Source organism: Balaenoptera borealis (genome assembly GCF_965194805.1).
Source record: "Balaenoptera borealis genome assembly, chromosome: 2".
NCBI lineage: Eukaryota > Metazoa > Chordata > Mammalia > Artiodactyla > Balaenopteridae > Balaenoptera > Balaenoptera borealis.
This window is the reverse complement of record NC_138867.1, coordinates 122,783,518-122,804,112: the sequence shown is the minus strand read 5'-3', so window position 1 is coordinate 122,804,112 and position 20,595 is coordinate 122,783,518. Positions and strand designations below refer to the sequence as shown.

Sequence of the window (20,595 nt, the reverse complement as noted above, 5' to 3'; positions counted from 1 at the left end):
GAAACTGTCATTACTACAACAAGATGAATATCTCCAAAACAGAGCAATATGAAGAAAATCAACTTTGTTACAGCCAGCGCCAATCAAAAGACTTGCTTAACTCAGGTCATGGGAATGTTTGGCCAAACCATTTCTATTATGAAAAAGCACACTAATTAAATACCTCACCTTTTAAAAACAGCATAAGAGGTTTCTCTTGAAGGCAGAAAGAGCTAAGGGTCAACATATCATTTATATTTCTAAAACCCTGTATCTTAAGGTGGTTAAAAGAAAGAGAAAGCTACTAATATGGAAACATTTATCTTTTAGCAGAAAAAATATTAAGTTTTCCTGCCTGTTTTTTTCCCCCAATAAAAGGCAAAAGATTTTTAAGTAACTTTTTTTCAATAACCTAGGGAGAAAATGCTTTAAAATACCTCTATTAGCATGTATACACACTGATATTTTTCACACATTTGTCAACGAAATACCACATGATGCATTCAATTGTTCTCTCTTATTTTGGAATCAAGGAAAAAACTGAAATTGAGTCAGATAACTAGGGGATAAAATAATACGAGTATATTAATATAAATGAAATATTATACTGTTAAGTAAACCACTGAAAGTATTATTAAGTAGTTGTTGAAACAATCAATGTAAGTGGTGGCATAAGGAAATTAGGTTTGATATGGTTTGGATAGATGCTACAAACAAAATATCTTAGGACCACAATCACAGTTACCACACACAATTTTCCCAGATCTTGTCCTTTGACAAGAGTTCAGGGACCCATATTTCAATACCTTCTGGAATAGAAAGGTTTGTTTACTCATACAAGCACTTTAAATCCTCAGATTCAACACCCCAAACAGAGTATTACTATATGCACATGCATATACTTCTGACTCCTAATTTCCTATTTCAGTTATTGAAATCACTGTCCAAATGCTTGCCCCAGCCAGAAAACTTTGCATCATCTATCACCACCCTCATTCAAAGATTGATTAAGCCACACAGATTCAAATTCAGGGTCATGAACTGTTAGCTCATGATCCACATTTTCCTGGAAATGTGTTTTTGTTTTTTGGGGTTTTTTTTGACCCACAGGGTGTTAGCCCACACAGTCTTCCACAGTTTAAAATCCAAGAGATTTTGCATAGAGACCTGGGTGTCCGACTTCTCTTGAAGAAAAATCAGATTTGACAGCACTGGGTCTGCACTTCCATGGGAGAATATTTAGCTGCAGGTGAGCATGGCGGCCCTCTTTAGATAAGACAGGAATGTGCCATTTTTCACAGCTCCCTCTTCTCCCTATGATCTCATACCTAAACTGCTTCATACATTTATATTGTCTACCTGGACAGTGTAGGCATTTGAGCTTGAGGTCCCTGTTAAAATGTACTGATTTTCTTCTGTTTCTTCCTCATTGCCACAATCTCTAAATAATCTCCCATCTGTGGTAGTTCCCCCATTCTGCACATCCTTCACACACCACCAGAATTCTGTTACTATATACTTCCATCAAGACCCACCTCTTCTGTAAAGTCTTTCCCAGGCAAATGTAATTGTTTCTTTGTGTTCCTGAAACACTTTTAAAATGCTTTTTGACCTTTTAAAATAGCACCAAAAAAATAAAATAAAATAAAATACCTAGGAATAAACCTGACTAAGGAGGTGAAAGACATATGCTGAGAACTATAAAACATTAATAAAGGAAATTAAAGAGAATTCAAAGGAATGGAAAGCTATCCCATGCTCTTGTGTTAGTAGAATTAATATTGTTAAAATGGCAACACTACCCAAATCAATCTACAGATTTAATGTGATCCCTATCAAAATACCCATGACATTTTTCACAGAACTAGAACAAACAATCCAAAAATTTATATGGAACCATAAAAGAATGAGAATTGCCAAAGCAATCCTGAGCAGGGGGGAAAAGAAGCAGGAGGCATAACTCTCCCAGACTTCAGAAAATGTTACAAAGCTACAGTAATCCAAACAGTGTGGTATGGGTACAAAAACAGACATACAGATCAATGGCACAGAATAGAGAGCCCAGAAATAAACCCACACACCTACGGTCAATTAATCTTCAACAAAGGAGGCAAGAATATAATATGGGAAAAAGACAGTCTCTTCAGCAAGTGGTGCTAGGAAAGCTGGATAGCTGCATGTAAAATAAATGAAGTTAGAACACACCCTCACACCATGCACAAAAATAAACTCAAAATGGCTTAAAGACTTAAATGTAAGACATGACACCATGAAACTCCTAGAAGAGAGCAAAGGCAAAACATTCTCTGACATAAATCGTAGCAATGTTTTCTTAGGTCAGTCTTCCAGGGCAATAGAAATAAAAACAAAAATAAACAAATGGGACTTAAACTTACAAGTTTTTGCAAAACAAAGTAAACCATTAAAAAAAAAAAAAGACAACCTACGGAATGGGAGAAAATATTTTCAAATGATGCAATAGACAAGGGCTTAATCTCCAAAATATACGAACAGCTCATACAACTCAACAACAAAAAAACCCAATTGAAAAACGGGCAGAAGACGTTAATATACATTTCTCCAAAGAAGACATACAGATGACCATTAGGCACATGAAAAGATGCTCAACATCACTAATTATTAGAGAAATGCAAATCAAAACTGCAATGAAGTACCACCTCACACCGGTCAGATTGGCCAACATTAAAAAGTCTACAAATAAATACTGGAGAGGGTGTGGAAAAAAGGGAAGCCACCTACACTGTTGGTGGGAATGTAAGTTGGTGCAGCCACTATGAAAAAACAGTGTGGAGGTTCCTCAGAAAACTAAAAGTAGAATTACCCTATGATCTAGCAATCACACTCCTGGGCATATACCAGGACAAAACTGTAATTCAAAAAGATACATGGGGACTTCCCTGGTGGTCCAATGGTTAAGACTCCATGCTTCCACTTCAGGGGGCAGGGGTTTGATCCCTGGTCAGGGAAGTTCCGCCTGCCATGAGGTGCAGCCGAAAAGAAAAAAGAAATACATGCACCCTTATGTTCATAGCGGCACTATTCACAATAGCCCACACATGGAAACAACCCAAATGTCCATCGACAGATGAATGGATAAAGAAGATGTGCTACATATATACAACAATACTACTCAGCCATAAAAGAAGAACAAAAGAACAAAATAATGCCATTTGCAGCAACATGGATACAACTAGAGATTATCATACTAAGTGAAATAAGTGAGAAAGAGAAAGACAAATAACATATGATATCACTTATATGTGGAATCTAAAATATGGCACAACTGAACCTATCTACAAAAGAGAAACAGACACACAGACATAAAGAATAGACTTGTGGCTGCCAAGGGGGAGGGGTGTGAGGGAGGGATGGATCGGGAGTTTGGGATTAGCAGATGCACACTATTATATATAGGATGGATAAACAACAAGCACAGGGAACTATATTCAATATCCTGTGATAAACCATAATGGAAAATAATATAAAAAAAGAATGTCAATATGTGTATAACTGAGTCACTTTGCTGTACAGCAGAGACTGGCACAACACTGTACATCAACTATACTTCAATTTAAAAAAGAGGAAAAAAATACTTTTTGTTTCCTTGTGAAAAAAGCTTTGCCCACTCAAGTTTACAAAAATATTCTGTTTTCTCGTAGAAATTTCAAAGGTTTAGCTTTGACATTTAGGTCTCTGATCCACCCCAGTTTTATTTTTTAATTGTATATTTTTCAATTATGGACTAAAAGTTTGGTTTCACTTATTTTGATCAGTATACGAGGTAAAATTTATAACCAAAAAGATACCCATTTTAAGGATACAGACTGATGAGTTCTGATTCTCTTGTACTGATGTAAACACCATTATAATCAAGATAAAGAACATGTCCATTATCCCAAAAGCTTCCTTTGCAGGCACTCCTTCCCATCAGCTACTTAATATATTTGATCCCGTGTTCCAGCTATTCATAGTGAAAGTGGAAATATACCACTTATTGAATCATTGCCAGAAGCAGGACACTCCTAAAATATTATATTCCTATCTTTATTACAGTATTTATCACACTGTTTAACAATTATTGTTTTACTTTCTGCCTATTTCATTATCAATGGACCTCCTGAGGGGATGAACAGTACACTAGAACCCCTAATATAATTTTTGATGCATTACTGGTGTTGAATAAGTTTCTAAATGTCTACGATTACATAAAAGATGAATAGATCTACTCTTCCAAAACTGTCCTCAGTTGTCCATGGCTAGATTTGATTAATATTCTCATCATTTCTCATTGAAATCAAATAATTTATCAACAGTCCATTAAAGAAGGGGCAACCTCTACTAAGCAAAACGTGTAGATTCCCACAGTACAAATTCACCCAGTCTCTCGCACCAGTCCAAAGGACAGGTTAGAAACAGAAACAGACTCATAGACATAGAGAACAGACTTGTGGTTGCCAAGGGGAAGGGGCGGAGGGAGAGGGATGGACTGGGAGTTTGACGATGGTAGATGCAAACTATTACATTTAGAATGAATAAACAACTAGGCCCTAATGTATAGCACAGGAAACTATATTCAACATCTTGTGATAAAACAAAGGCACTAAATCACTGACTCCTGAAGTAGTTTTTTGTGTATATTCCAAAAGCTCTTCAAAAATATCTCCCCACCAGTAAAAGATACCCAGACATAAAAAAAAAATACTCCCCAAACATATCCTGCCTGACTTCAATAATCTACCCTGACTTTCCAGTTGTCATGTCCTTGGGCCTGATTTTAGGACCTTGGATTTCTTGCTCCCTAATTGATACTTTGGGTTTGGGTTGTATATTCTGTCACATATACTGGTCTATATAACCCTAAGATTTAGTTAAGGGTCAAAGAGGTTGCTTACTAAAGAGATCTATACAAAAATGAGGACTATGTCCCGGCAAAATGTTTACACATCTTTTCAATATATTCTCCTTTGACTCACCTCTGGCACCCCAAACTTTCACTGTACTGCCTAGGTTAACTCCTTGTCTTCCTCTTGCTACATCCATAGACCCAAAGCCTGGAGATTTCCAAATCACCAAACGCAAACCTCAGACTTCATCAGAGACAACTTATTGCAGATTCCACTGCAGATCAAATATCCCCTTTCCACCCCCTCCTACCTCACTGAACCACCACGTATTTACGTGACATAGACACATCTGGATAATTCATTGAGAAAATCAGCCAAAACCTTTTTCTTTTGTTGGCTTAATGTAGGTTATCAACAAACAGCTGACTGACTCTTCACTTTCTATTCAGCTGGTTTCTCCCTGAGTACGTAGACCCAGCCTTTGATCATTTATTTGCTATGCAATGATTTTGGAAAATGCCTTGCTATTTAATTCTGACCTGCATGTTCCTCTCAGGTGTGCCAAGAGAAGGGTTGAACTGGAGCTAGGGCTGGGGTTTGGAAAGAGCTGCTTTGGCAGAAGAAGATAAATGTAGGCAGGTGGTTGGCAGAGAGTGATGTTACCCAGCTGGCTGTGTTTGAATGGAAAGGTGGGTAGGTCCGGCTTTCATCGCCAGGGCTTGTTGGCTCTTGGCCAAAAGAATGGGTGGAATTTTTAATACCAGAAAATGCCAATCCAAGATGTGAAATAAAGACATAGGTACTTGTGTGGGAGCCAGACATGGACTCCACCAAAGTCCATAGGCTGAGGAGCAGGTCCAGGTGGTCTGAAGGGAAAGAAACGTGGGCAGAACTCTACCCATGAAAAGCATTTATGGGGGTATTATCTTAATGAGTGGGGAAGTGGGGAGATTACATCATGGCACACTGGAAAGCGTACAGGACTTTAACAAACCTGAGTTCAAGCATCACCTTGACCAGCTTCAGCTTGGTCAGGGTATTTTATTTCTTTTAATAGCATTTTCTTCAACTACTGAATGACAGGGTCAAGAACACTAGTTCTTAAGGTTGCGGAAAAAATTCACTGCTAAACTGTATGCAAATGTTTTGTGAATGATATGATGTTTGCAAACAAATGTTAGGTGTTGTTATTTGGCACGGGCATAAATAATTGCCTTTTCAAATAGAGGTTCTAGAAGAAATAGACAATTTAACAATGACTGCTAGAGATTTCAATATCCCATTTTCAGTAATAGATAGAAGTACTAGACAGAAGATCAGCAAGGAAACAGAAGACTTGAATAACACTACTAACTAGACATCTATAGAGCACACCACCCAACAAAAACGAAATACACATTCTTAAGTGCACATGGAACAGTCTACAATATAGACCACATGTTAGGCCATAAACTAAGTTAAAAAGTCTCAATAAGTTTGAAATCATAGAAAGTATGCTCTCCAACCACAATGGAACAAAATTGGCCATCAATAACAGAAGAATATTTGGAAAATTCACAACCAAATGATACATAAATAATATATTCCTAAATAACCAGTGTACCAAAAAAAAATTACAAGGGAAATTAGAAAGTACTTTTATATGAATGCCAATCAAAACTTAAATGATTCTAATGAAGCAATGCTCAGAGAGAAATTTATAGCTGTAAAAAAACACATTAAACAATGTGACATCTCCACGTGACACTATATAGAAAACCCTAGTCTCCAAAAAAAAAATTAGAATAAATGAATTCAGTAAAATTGAAGGATACAAGATTAATATACAGAAATCTGTTGCTTTTCTATACACTAACAATGAACTATCAGGAAGAGAAAGCAAGAAAACAATCCTGTTTAAAATCACATTAAAAAGAATAAAATACCTAGGAATAAAGTTAACCAAGGAGGTAAAAGACCTATGCTCTGAAAACTATAAAACATTAATGAAGGAAATCGAAGATGATATGGTGTATATATGTATATATATATATATATATATACACAAAATGGAATGTTACTCAGCCATAAAAAAATAATGAAATTTTGCCATTTGCTACAATGTGGATGGACCTAGAGAGTATTAGGCTTAGTGAAGTAAGTCAGAGAAATATAAATACTCTACATTATCCCTTACATGTGGAATCTAAAAAATAAAACGAATGCATTTAACACAACAGAAACAGACTCACAGATATAGAGAACAAACTAGTGGTTATCAGTGGGGAGAGGGAAGGGGTAAGATGGGGTAGGAGATTAAGAGATACAAATTACTATGTATAAAAAGATAAGCAACAGGGATATATTGTACAGCACAGGGAAATATAGCCAATATTTTGTAATAACTATAAATGGAGTACAATCTATGAAAATATTGAATTACTATGTTTTACATCTGAAACTAATATAATATTGTAAATCAACTATACTTCAATAAAAGAAAAAAATAGGAAGGGAGGGAGGCTGGGAGGAAGGGAGGGAGGCTGGGAGGAAGGGATGGAGGGAGGGAGGGAGGAAGGAAGGGAGGGAGGGGAAGAAGGGAAGGAAGAAAGAGACATCTTGGCTACTGTGAATAATGTTACAATGAACATGGTAGTGCATGTGTATATCTCTTCAAGATAGCCAAGACATGGAAGCCAACTAAATGTTTGCTACATTGACTGATGGATGGATAAAGCTTATTTTAATGCAGAATCAAATGGATTCCATATTTAAAAGAAAGAAAAAAATATTCTGAAAAAAGGGAGGGAAAATTGTTAAAGATGTATAAACAGTGAAAAAATGCTCTCTTAGTATACCAAAGATTTAACAAAGGAAGACTAAGAATATTCATTGTCCTAAGAAAAACCTGTTTTCAGCTCAACTGGAGTTGGTCAAAATCACGTGCTCTTGGGGCTTCCCTGGTGGCGCAGTGGTTGAGAATCCGCCTGCCAATGCAGGGGACACAGGTTCGAGCCCTGGTCTGGGAAGATCCCACATGCCGCGGAGCAACTAGGACCCTGAGCCACAATTACTGAGCCTGTGCGTCTGGAGCCTGTGCTCCACAACAAGAGAGGCCGCGATAGTGAGAGGCCCGCGCACCACGATGAAGAGTGGCCCCCACTTGCTGCAACTAGAGAAAGCCCTCGCACAGAAACGAAGACCCAACACAGCCATAAATAAATAAATAAATAAATAATTTTTTTAAATCATGTGCTCTTAAGAGAAACATATTAATCTTTTGAAAAATACTGACTTTATGGATTATAAAGGATTTATTGCAAATTTACAAAGGAAAACATGTTTTTGCAACGTCAAAATATTTAGCCAATTCATTGAACTATTTTGTCAGCGAGGTTGTTGGATACTATTCATAGAAAATGGCCAGGTGAGCAAGGGTAACCCTGAACCATATTCTAGCACCAAAGCAATGTTGATTGTACAATATTTTAATAAAATTGCAGAGTACAGAACTATGCCTGGGTGCTTATGCTATCATCATTAGTAAAACCAGGCGCTGATTAATCAATATTTATGCCACAATAACTGTAAAAGGTGTGGTAATTGGAAGTAGAGTTAGAAATAGACAGCAAACACATACAAAAATATCCAGTACACAGTTGGCAGTCACCAAATGTCTAGTGAATGGAATTAAATCCAGTCAATGAGATAAGACATATATATAAATGTGTGTGTATATATATATATATATATATAAAGACATATATTATAAATGTATATATAAGTCAATGATATAAGATAGATATAAATATAAATATATATTTTTTAATGTAGGAATTTGAGTTAGACCAGAAAAGCTTATCCAGTACAAGTGGGATTCACGCTGGTCTTGAAGAACTCAGGCTCTTTAAACAGGTAAATAGAAATAAAGAAGACAGAGGAATAATGTGAACCGATACCCACTGGGGAATTGGCATTGCATGGTCAGGGTGCAACAGCGACTTAAACTCTTTTCACTTATACAACAAGAGATGCCTCAAGTTGGCCTTGAGTAGAAGAACATATGAGCCTTCAGGACTCAATCCTTCTTAAGATGCACCTAGAGGCAAGGCTAGGAAGCCACTCGTGGTCCTTTCCCCTTAGCCATCCCCTCTATTCTGGGACCCTGGGTATTAGAGTCATCCTCAGAATTCTCACTCAGAGAGGAGGCACCCATAAAAGTGAGCCTTATAAAAAAAAGTCCAAGAACCCTAGAACCTTATCCGCTGCAGTCTTAGCATCTTACAAGTCCTGGGGATTACCTAGAATAAACAGATGAAGCTGATCTACAATAACTTGGGAAATGTCACTCTCCTAATAAAGTCCAAAGACTGCAGGGGGAAATGCTATGTGTCACCTCAAGCTCCTTACAAAGGGTTGTATATTAACAGCAAATCACCAACTACCTCATCCTCCCATGCACATCAAGAAGGATGGCTTTTGGTGGCAATCTTTTCCAGAGTTCTATATTCTGTATGATATTCATGGAAAACATCTCTAATCATTTCCTGACACTCAGATTTTTGGTGAGAGAATAGTGAAATTCCTGCCTTTGAAGACTCCGAACTGTCTAATTTCCACAAAACATTACAGAGTCCGGGTTCCCTTCAGGGCCATGAAAAGCTTTAGGCAGCAAAGATAAGGAGGATTAGTCAGAGCGTCTTAAAACAATTAGCAGCAGTAATGAAATGAACAAAAGGAAGGTTTATAAGCATATGTCTGGGCATTCACATTATTAGCCCTTAAAGTAATTTTCAAGCCCCTCAAGATGACAGGTAAGTTGGGAGAGAATCCTCCAAGGCGTTACCTTACCTATATGGTTTACTTCATTCTGTGTTATCATCAAAGCCTCTACCACCTCAACACAGGTTAACTCATGTATCCTGAAGGAGCACCTCCTAAGCCCTTCCTAAACAGTAAGAACCCTGCTGGGGATTTCAGATACGAAGGCTGATAGGGCTCAGTGTCTATCTTCAAACAGCTTACCATGTATCATGGAAGACAAATAAGTGGGTGCTGGGCTGGGAAGCAGAGTGGTAAGGGCCTCCGTTTCAGTGGGTGACTTGAGAGCACAGACAAGCCGGACCAGGAGGAAAGGGTGAAACAATGAAGACGTGAAGGAAGGGATATCCGAGCTGAGTCTTACAGATTGCAGGTAAGGTAGCCAAAGAAAGATGAGAGAAAAGGGAGGAAGAACTAAATCAGGCAGAAGAGATAGCATGTGAAAGTGCAGGTGGCAGTGGGGAACCTCCTGCATTTTGGAAGATGTGGGAGTTCTGAAAGGCTACATTGTAACTGCAGAGAGAGGGGTGGGAGACAAAAAGCCTGGGGGGTAATGGAGCCATTTATGGAGGGAGGGAATAAGAGAGAAGGAGCAAGTTGGGAGGAAGATCGGCGTTGTAGTGATTATGAAGATTTCAGTATCGAGAGACATTTAACAAAATGATTTGAATATAAAACGTCTTTCCTGAGGCCAAACTTAATATTCAATTTGTTCTATAGAGAAACAACTTTTTAATTTCCTTGGGGCTATTGGTTTCTACTTCATAAAAGTATTAACTTCACTGAAAAGTGTAAGTACAGCATGGACTTGTTATTGTAAATCTCCTGTTCTGCTTATATTGACAAGCTGTTTTACAACCATGTTGACTTTTAAGAAATAATTATGAACTGTTCCTCATGGGGTTTGTTAATTGAATTATTGAGTGGTTCTGCACACAAAGGTCAAAAGCAGGATTTTCTATGCACAATACACACTAATTTCCATTGCTTGGACAGGACAGAATTATTTAGGTGTCTATTACTGCAGTGGGGATCTACCAAGGAACTACAACTTTTAAATGAAAAATAGTCATTCAGGACAATAGATCCACAAGGGAAATTGATATTCTTCCTTACATTTCCCAAAGACACAAAAGCACAGAGAGGAAAGGTAATTGTTTTGAAACCATGCGACATGTTGAGAATGTGGGACAAAACCCACATTCTCAGAGTTTAGAAGGTGTTGTTATTATTGTAGTTTTGGTGCATTGAATTCAATAAGAAATGAAAAAGTTACACAGCCCATATGATAAAGCTGTGTTTGGAGTTCACTGACGACACAACTGCCTCCTAGCTACAGAGACCACATGTTCCTCTGTGTCAAAAGCAGCTATGCATCATGTATAAAACCAAGGTCAAATGTGCAGATTTCATGCTAATCATTATCTCCCAAGAGATCATTTTGTACAGTATTTAGAGGGAAATTGGTCTCAATTTAATTATTTTTTAACAAAAATGCCAAGCTGCACATGTTTTGGAGTTTATCTTAAATTTGTCTGAATAAAGCAATCCCTCCAACATATTTCCAGCATTTTGCAACGTCAGATGTTGCTTCCAGCTGCAAGAAAATGTATCCTTTATGCTCCTTTATGCTCTAAGCAATTTAGAACGTTTACATCTGTAGCAACAGTAGCTCCAGGGGGAGTCCAGCACCCAAGAGGTGGTTGTTTCTATGCACTACTGGACTATATCAAAGACAGCATTGTCACATAGGTAATGACTGGCTTTGCATGTCGGGCCCAACATTGCAACAGAGCCTTTATTATTCATACCAATCTGGCTTTAGTTCATCTTCCATAGACACTCCAGATTAAACTTTCTTCAGTATCATTATAGAACTAGATGAATAAGTGGCACATCTGCTCATAAAGTGGTTTATTATCGGTTCTGATAAGGTTTGGGATGAATAGAAAAATAACTATGGAGTAGACAAATGCATCCAGGTTTATGCCCATTGTGAAATGCAAGACAAGACTAGCTATGCTTTCTCTGAAAATCCATGGGTCTCCTCACTCCACTGAATGGGGAATTATTACCTAATGACCTGATACAGTTTATCATGGCAGAAAAATGCAGAACAGACAGGAATCAAACCAAAGCAAATGCATAGAAACCTGGCATGTGACAAGAGCCTAATGAAGACCTTATACTGTTCAATTCAATTTCCAGCCCATCCTTCCAGAAGATAATTTGAAGATCTGTAAATGCTTTCCCAACAATCCCATATCAGATATTTCTGATGCAAAACAAGCCTGTATAAGTAAATCTGTTGATGATGGTGAAGACATCAACACGTTACTGCTGTGCCATTCACATGGGGTTTACAATCAACCTTTTCTATTATTATAAGGCCCATGCTATCCATCTCAGGACTAGCACCAGGCCTACACAGTGTGAAGAGTCTCTGCCACTTCTGAATGAGCTCCGCCCAGGCCTATGTTCATGCAGTTGTTGGCATGAATGACAACTGACTGTACCTCCCATTTGCCATAGTCCAGCTGCATAGCTTAGTGAAGCTGAGGGCATAGGTATGAACGTTTTTCCTCCTATACAGTCTGCTGTAGACATTTTTTAATGCTAACACATTTAAATCGATATAATCATTTTTGCCAGCTGCAAATATTCGATTGTATGTATATATCATAATTCAGAACCTTCCAATCCGTATGCCACGAATGGGCTTCAGATATGCCTCCAGATATTGATCTACTTGGTCCTTAGGGCAGCCAGGTAGAACCAGGGGCTGCTCAAAATACAGCTGTATTAGAGTAATTTTCTGATGGCACTCCTCAGGCTTAAGTTTTGTGAAGACACCCATTAACTTCCACTATTTTTAGATAGTTACGGTCTTTCCAAACATTCATTATTAGAAGCAAAATCATTGTAAACATTGTTAGGCACATATATCTTCTCAGCTGAGGGATCTGATAATAGAAATTTAGACCCTTGTATTTTCAGCAGGTTTTTAAAGGCTGCAAGAAAAAGACATGCATAGAGTTTTATTGCAGAGATATGTGGAAATGTAGAGAAATAGTGGTTGTATCTCCATCAGCTGCATTGTCTCCCTTCCTAGGCCTATGAAATTCTCAGTGCGGCAAGCATCACAAACAACAGTCAAGTTCATCTGACACCACTTGGGATAACAATTAGAACGGAAGTGACCTGTTTCACTGGGCTTACTGGTATTTATACACCCTAAAATAGTAAAATAGAGCTACTGTCAAACTAAGACAAAGGAAGCTGGCTTCCCTAATGTTCAGCTCGAATATGGTTGCTTTGAGCCAGTATCTGATCCAAGGTACTAGAGGGGGTTTCATTTAAATTTCCCATTGCTCTGTGTGTGTTTTGCATGTAGATGTGTGAGAGGAAGAGAAAAACAGACAGGTAAGCAGACAAAAAAGACAGATTAAGTGGGCTTCCCTGGTGGCGCAGCAGTGGAGAATCTGCCTGCTAATGCACGGGACACGGGTTCGAGCCCTGGTCTGGGAAGATCCCACATGCCGCGGAGCAGCTGGGCCCGTGAGCCACAACTACTGAGCCTGCGCGTCTGGTGCCTGTGCTCTGCAACGAGAGCCCGTGATAGTGAGAGGCCCGCGCACCGCGATGAAGAGTGGCCCCCGCTTGCCGCAACTAGAGAAAAGCCCTCGCGTAGAAACAAAGACCCAACACAGCCAAAAATAAATAAATAAAATTAATTAAAAAAAAAGACAGATAAGCAACATTTTCTAATGAATTTGGCTGAAGCTTAAAAAGATTGTTAGAAACTGAAAGAAACATTCTTCCAAAAGTAGGTATTACTAGCCCCATTTTACCACAAAAATGAGGCTCAGAGAATAACAAAACCAGAAAGTTTTCAAAGCAATCACTGTCTCAAAGTCTCATGTTCCTTTTTTTAAGCCAGCACTACCCTCCAGAAATAAACTATTAGCATAGTCTGCTTACATGCCAATTTAGGAATGTATGGTAAAAAAAAAAAAAAATGCATTTTGATGTAGATGAAACTTGATCTTTATAAAGCAGAACGATTTGGTAAGTTCTCCATATTCAGTGTGATGAAGGTGACATATCCACATTAGTAGGGGACAATCACAACTGATTGCCAAGACAGACCTCTATGAAAAATGGTTACCTTAATGATTACCCACTGACCAGTCTAAGTTCTGGGAAGATATTTGCCAAGAATGTCCCCAAGATGCATATATAGCTCAGCACCATGTACTATACAGCCTGGTTCTTTTGTAGGGCTTATCATTCTTACACAATCAGACTACAGAAAGGTTGCCAATACACAGACATAGAATCAACTAGGTCAATGACATCTTGATGTTAAATTCTGTGGAACCTGATTAATAAACTATGAAGTTGTAGTAAGTTATTGGGATGATTAAAATATAATTTTATGCATCATTGGTTTGAAAAAAATAGATGCTGCTTCTGAAAGGAGCCCCTCATATGCATTCCACCTGAAAAAAAATCAGAGCTTTGCCTCAAGTTAAATACATTCATTTGAAAAATAGATCTTAGATGAGCAAAACATGCAGAGTAGACATGCATCAGTACTCATTTTATCCTGTATATGGTTAGCCACTTGTTTTCTGAATCAATAAAATAGTCCAGATCTGAACTTGTTCCATTATTAAACTCTTAAGGTCATTTTCTTCCACAGATACTGCTTTAGGTCATACCCTGGGCATACAACAAGGATGCAACAGTGAGCAAGATGTATATGGCCTCTGCCTTTAAAGAGCATGAAGTCTAGAGAGAGATAAACAGGTAAAAAGGCAATTACTACACATTGTAATAGGAAGGCTGGTTGGAGAACAGCAAGCATGGTGGCCCCTAACCTAGACTTACGAGGAGTAACATCTAATCTGATCTGACAAAAGACTTCAGTGACAGATGATCTGTAGGGAGAACAGTATGTGAAAAGGTCAGGTGGTTAGAGAAGGTATATGTTCAGGGAACTGCAAATATCCAGACGTAGCCAAAACACAGTCTACATGGGAAATGGTGTAATAAGAGGTTGGAGAATTAAGCTGTAAACAGATTGCAAACCCTAAACAAATTAAAGAATTTGAACTTTATTCTGAGTGCAATGGAGGGTGGGGTAGCTGTCATGGTCCGAACGCAGGTTGGAAAAGAATTTCCAGGCACAAGGCAAAATGGAAAGAAGACAGAATTTATTAGAGGGAAGGGTTGCTGCCAGAACAGCGGGCCGACTTCCTAGTAGTCTGGGAGAGTTGAGCCCAAACATGGGCTACTGATCAGTTTTTATAGCCAGAAAACAAGAGGAATGGTCCAAGGTGAAAATTTCGTTTACTGATTGGTCGAGGCACATATACCTTCCTTCTATAAGGCGGGAGTGGGACAGGCCAGATGCCTTTCCTTATTTGGGACAGGTCCCCGTGCCCAGGTGGGCGTCACCCAGGTGGGCTCAGGAATTTTGTAACCATCGCAACAGGGTGGAGAGGGCGATTAAGAGTCCAGTAGGGGGTGTAACGCTGACACTTTTTCAGGCGGGGTCGCCCTTTGTCCTCCTTGAAGCACCCTTGTCCTTGGAGCACCACGGTAGCCAGATAAAAAATGAGGCCCAGCTAAATTTGAATTTAAAATAAACAATGAATAATTACAGCACGTCTTAAATATTGCCTAGAATATGTCACACTAAAAAAAAAAAAAAAATCATTGTTTATCTGAAATCCAACTTTAACTGGGTGTCCTGTATTTTTATTTGCTTACTCCGGCAAACTTAATAGGAAGCCACTAAAAAACTTTAACCAGGGGAGTGATGTGATATAATCTGAGCCTTAGGAAGATACCACTGAGTGTGATACAGAAAACAAATTTCATTTTTTTTTAAATCTATGACAGTATTTTTGAGCAGCTACCTTATATACTAGACAAAGCTTCAGATAAAAAAACACAGTTTCGTGATACCAGGTGAAACTTAGAGCAATGTCTCTTGAGCAGCAAGCTCCCTGTTTTGGCCAAGTAATTCCATCTATATTGATACTGAAGAGGTAACCGAGTGACTATGGAGGAGAGTAACACTGACTGCAGAGCCAGAGCACCTGCGTTCAGCCCTTGGCTTTCTCCAGGCATGAACTGTGCCACACTGACCATGATATTCAACCTCTATGTCCCAGGGTGTGTGAAGTGGGAATATAATAGCACTTTATGCAAATTATGACCAAATGACAATCAAATACAAGTAAAGCCTGACACAGGAAGAAATGCCATGAAAGCATCAACTCTTGCTGTATTAACTGACATTTTTTTCTACAAGCAGAATCATTTTAACTTAGATAAACTTACCTAAAATAAATGGAAAACCGATTTTGCTTACCATGAATATAAGGTAATTTAAAAACTAAATACAGCAGCAACAACAACCACCAATCACACTGGACTTATTCTTTTATAAAATAGCAGTGAAACATTTTAAAAATCTAACTGTTGCATTTTACAGAAGAGAAAGAGATTTGCCCCAAGGTGTCGGGGTGGCTTAAACACACAGCTGGGAATTTATGCTTATTAACAAATACAGAGATTTCTCTAATATACTTATGGTTGCCCTATCATATGCCTCTAGCATACACCCTCACCGAGTTGTGTAGCCTTGAACCTCCAATGATTCTAAAAATCTTGTAGCTCCAGTCTCACCACTTGGTTTCCCATCTCTGAACCTTTCTATATGGTTGCCCATCTCTCTTTCCTCTCACCTTTCCAAAGTCCTTTTTCCCTCTGCTCTTAAGGGTGGGTGAACTGGACGAGAAGCAGAGTTCTCTAACTGGAGTTTCTCCTGTCATGGGAGACAGACCCTCAATGGAGAAGTTTCGGAAGAAGCTTCTACCACACACCCACACACACACACACACACACACACACATATATATGCACACACTCTACTACATCTATAAATCCTTATATCTCTGGCAGGACCCCAGGGTCCAATACCTCTCTTAGCATTGGGTCCCTTCTCTTTTCACTTCCTTTAGCTCCTCTCTTCTTTACTCCCTCTTTCGTTCCTGTTTAGTTGTTTCTATTTCTGAACCTCTGGAGGCAAGGAAAGTAGGAAGGAGACTCCATCAGCAGGCTTACTGCAAAAACAGACAAATATTTCAGTTGCTAAAAATCAAAATATTTGCTCATGTGCCACCTAAAATTATCCTGCCTGACACATTTCAGAAACCTCTGCCATAAAGAATTCTGTCCTGAAATACAGGGAATAAAAGAATCAAACACAAACAAGGAGCAAACAGCTGAAGCCCCAGTCATCTGACACTGAGAAAGCAACACCTGTCCCAGGAGCCAACACTGATAAACAAGGACAAAGCTTTTATTTTTCCCTGCCAAGTCTTTACACATGGAGTGATGATTTATGAGCTTGCAGAATAAACAACGCCCTAATAATGCAGACGCACATGCCTAGCACCATTTGCTTTCCCACATCTATTTGTCAGATTTTACAAGTCAAGGCGGCCCTCATAACGATTTTGATAAAACAATGTGATTCATACCTGAATGGCTGCAGAGAACATTTAAAATACAAAATCCATTTAGTACCGATTAGCCTTAGAACATTATGTAATCTGTCACAGTGGCAGATATTAGCGAGAACATTTTTCTCTTTCCTTTGCAACAGTTCATCAATCACCCTTGCTCCTGACAAACCCTTAGGAGGAGAACATTTATCAGGGTGCATTAGAAGACTCTAAAAATAAAAGCTGAAACTCGTGTTTTACAAGAAGAATACCGGCTGATTGTAAAAACTTGAGAAAACCTGTTTAGGGGCCATGTCACTGCAGGCAACAGGAGAAGGTGAGCTTTCAGAGATGCACTGGGAGTGCTCTCGAGTAGAGGGAAGGACCCTTCTGGAAGCTTGTTAAAACTTGTAAAGTGCAGAGTTGAAGGAGTTCCACAATACAGTGATTAACACCTGGCTTCCAACAAGACAAGGGAAAGGCATCGATAATTCGGGGCTTTTCAAACTTTCAAATGTCCCAGAATTCAGGTTACCCAGGAGCCAAACAAGTAACAAAAGCCTCATATGAGGAATGATAATATTTAGTGCTTACGCAATACTGTGCTATTCATCTTGAAAACGGGGCGGGAAGCGCATTTCACAGTGAGAGCAGCAATCTGCAAGTCCTACAGCTCAGTTTCTACTTGGCAAGTCCTTTAATTCCACCAAGGCCTTTACTCCACTCTTGGAAAAACCGTTTTCCGGCGTGGCCTCCAGAAGCGTAAAAACAAAGTTTCTCAGTGCTGGCAGCATATTAAAATTACTTGGGAAGCTTTAAAGAGGAAGCACTAAAACGCACCCCAAAGCTAGCTAAATACCTTCTCGTGGTGTTGGTTCCCAAACCGGCCCCCAACACACAAAGGACAAGGAGAGACCTAAGAAAGAGGCAGGCCACTCCAGACTCTGGTAGGTGACAGTTTTAAGAAGCAAAGGAACTCACATACGAAGCTTGCTGCGGACGCCGCGAGACAAGTCGATCTGCACACCTACCCACCAGAGTCTTCAGAGCTTATAAAGATTGCTTAAGTGGTTTCAGGCCTGGATACCCTCCAGGTGCTTTCAGTACCTCAGTGTTCTCTCTAGGCTGCCTCCTTGAAAAAGGCTTCAGCTGTGGGAACGGTGGGCGGGGCTTACATTCCAAGGACGGTGGGGTGAGGGGCCTCTGATTGCTGGGGGGCAGCCTCAAGGGGCAACCAGCAGTCCCAACCTCTCTAGGGCCTCCCCCAACATTTTACCCCTTGGGACCAGCTCTTACAATTGTACACGCCCCCCTGAACGGTCAGCAAGGGGTTTCATTAGCACAGTGGTGGCTGTTTGGCTGCGTCGGAGGCAGATGCTACAGCAAGAGTATAGGCACATGTAAGAGAAAATACGGATTATAATAATAATTCCCAAAATAAGTAACATTTTTTTTTCCACCAAGAGCCCCGTGATCCCAACCATTGACTTACTAAGTCCCCTAAGCTGGAAGTCTGATCACTTAGGGTATTCACTTGCGTCCTCATGTAATTTAATAAAGATGATACATTAGCAGCCTTATCAAGTATAAACACACAACACTCTGGATAATGGCACAGGTGAATCCCTGCAAGGAAGTAATAATGTCTATGGTCATCTATGATATTGTAATTTATAGTAAGAAATACAAATTTGTCTTCATCCCAGTTTCTGGCACAGAGCTCCTAAAATTCTTGGAATTTCCTAATTGATGGGGGATGGGGGAAGGAAGGTGTCTTTCATTACGTTAATGAGATGACTATTGGATCCTACCTAAGGGTGAGGTGCTGGTTGCCAGGGAAACCAACCACTGGATGAGAGGTCTGGAAGTTTCAGCTCCACCCTCTTGACCTCCAGGTTGATTTAATCACTAATGGGCAAGGATTTCGTCAATCGTGCCTATGTAATGAAGCTTTTATAACAGCCAAAAAGAATGGGGTTTGGAGAGGTTAGTGAATACCTGGAGATTTAGGGAGAGTGACAGACCTGTAGAGAGCATGGAAGCCCTGTATTCTTCCCACATACCTTGCCCTAGGCATCTCTTCCATCTGGCTGTTTTTGAGTTGTAACCTTTTATAATAAACCGGTAAATCTCGTAAGTAAAGTGTTTTCCTGAGTTCTGTGAGCTGCTCTAGCAAATTAATTGAACTTAAGGAGGGGGTCTTGGGAACCTCTCATCTATAGCCAGTGGTCAGAAGTACAGGTAACAACCTGCACTTGCAACTGGCATCTGAAGTCCAAGGAGGAGGCTGGGAATCTCCCATCTATAGCTGGTCTGTCAGAAGCACAAGCACAGGTAACAACGTGGGCTTGTGACTGGCATCTGAAGTCTGAGGTTGGGGGGATTGGGGGTGGCAGTCTTGTAAGACTGAACCCTCAACCTGTGGAATCTGATGCTGTCTCTGGGTAGATAGTAACAGAATTGAGTTGAATTGGAGGAGACCCAGCTGGTGTCTGAGAACTGTTTATTAGTGTTGGATATCCCTTACTCTTGTTGGATCATCCTATTTTGGAAGACAGCTTTTCTTATTAGAGACATTTCGGCGCTCAGTAAAGACAGTTTTGCCAGCTATCATTTAAGGCTTGTTGGGTGAATTTAGTAAGGGCTTCTATGTGTGTTGTAATGTCCTGCAGGCCAATGTAGAGGACAAAGCAGCCAAATGATCATACCAGTGGAAAAGAGAAGGTGCCCACCTAGCCTGGAGGAGGGGAAGGCTGGTAATTTTAGCTATGGTGGGGTGGATTCTCCCCTGTGCCCAGGGGAACCCAGAGTGCAAGCTGTTCAACCACTCAGGTAGAAGCCAGGACCAAAGACCTGTGCCACACAACCACTGGGTCCCATGTAGGATTACCCAGTAAATACCTGGGCGAAACAACCAGCCAAACCAGTCACTAGCCTTTAGTGTGAAAGAATGACTACACAGTTCCAGTGATATCCATCATTTCATATCCCTAGTGCAATTGGGTTTGTTCTGTTTAGAGTGATTTTTTTTTCTTCCCAACTTACGGGTGCCAGATGCTAAAACGTCCATAACATGGAGTGAGCCACATGAACCCATCTCAAATCTGAGTGTAACTACCTGTGGCTCTGAAGGTGATATTTTTAGGACCCTTCCAGTCAGCAGTTTGATGGGCTGCCCATGTAGTTTCACTGACAGAAAAAGAATACCCATGCCCAGTGTTATTGATATTGTGTGCCACAGGCCAGGTTTTTGGATCAATGTTGGTAATATCAGATGAATTAAGAGTACTAGTCTTAAGTTCTTCTTCCTTAGTGTATTGTTTTATGGCCTTCTAATCTTCTGCCTGGAATGGTGATATTCACCATGGCAATCCTGAAGTACTGGGAAGTTTTAAAAATCCAAATCCTCAGGTCACATTCAATACCAA

At 39.7% G+C, this 20,595-nt stretch overlaps 1 long non-coding RNA gene across 1 annotated transcript in view; it reads right to left on the bottom strand.

The window, feature by feature from the left end:
- LOC309624592 overlaps positions 1 to 19,057 on the bottom strand; it is a 63,400-nt gene extending 44,343 nt beyond the window's left edge. Inside the window, exon 1 of the long non-coding RNA XR_014242042.1 lies at positions 18,149 to 19,057. This is a non-coding gene — a long non-coding RNA (uncharacterized lncRNA). The remainder of the gene's footprint in view (positions 1 to 18,148) is intronic.
- Between the last annotated feature and the right edge of the window lie 1,538 nt (positions 19,058 to 20,595).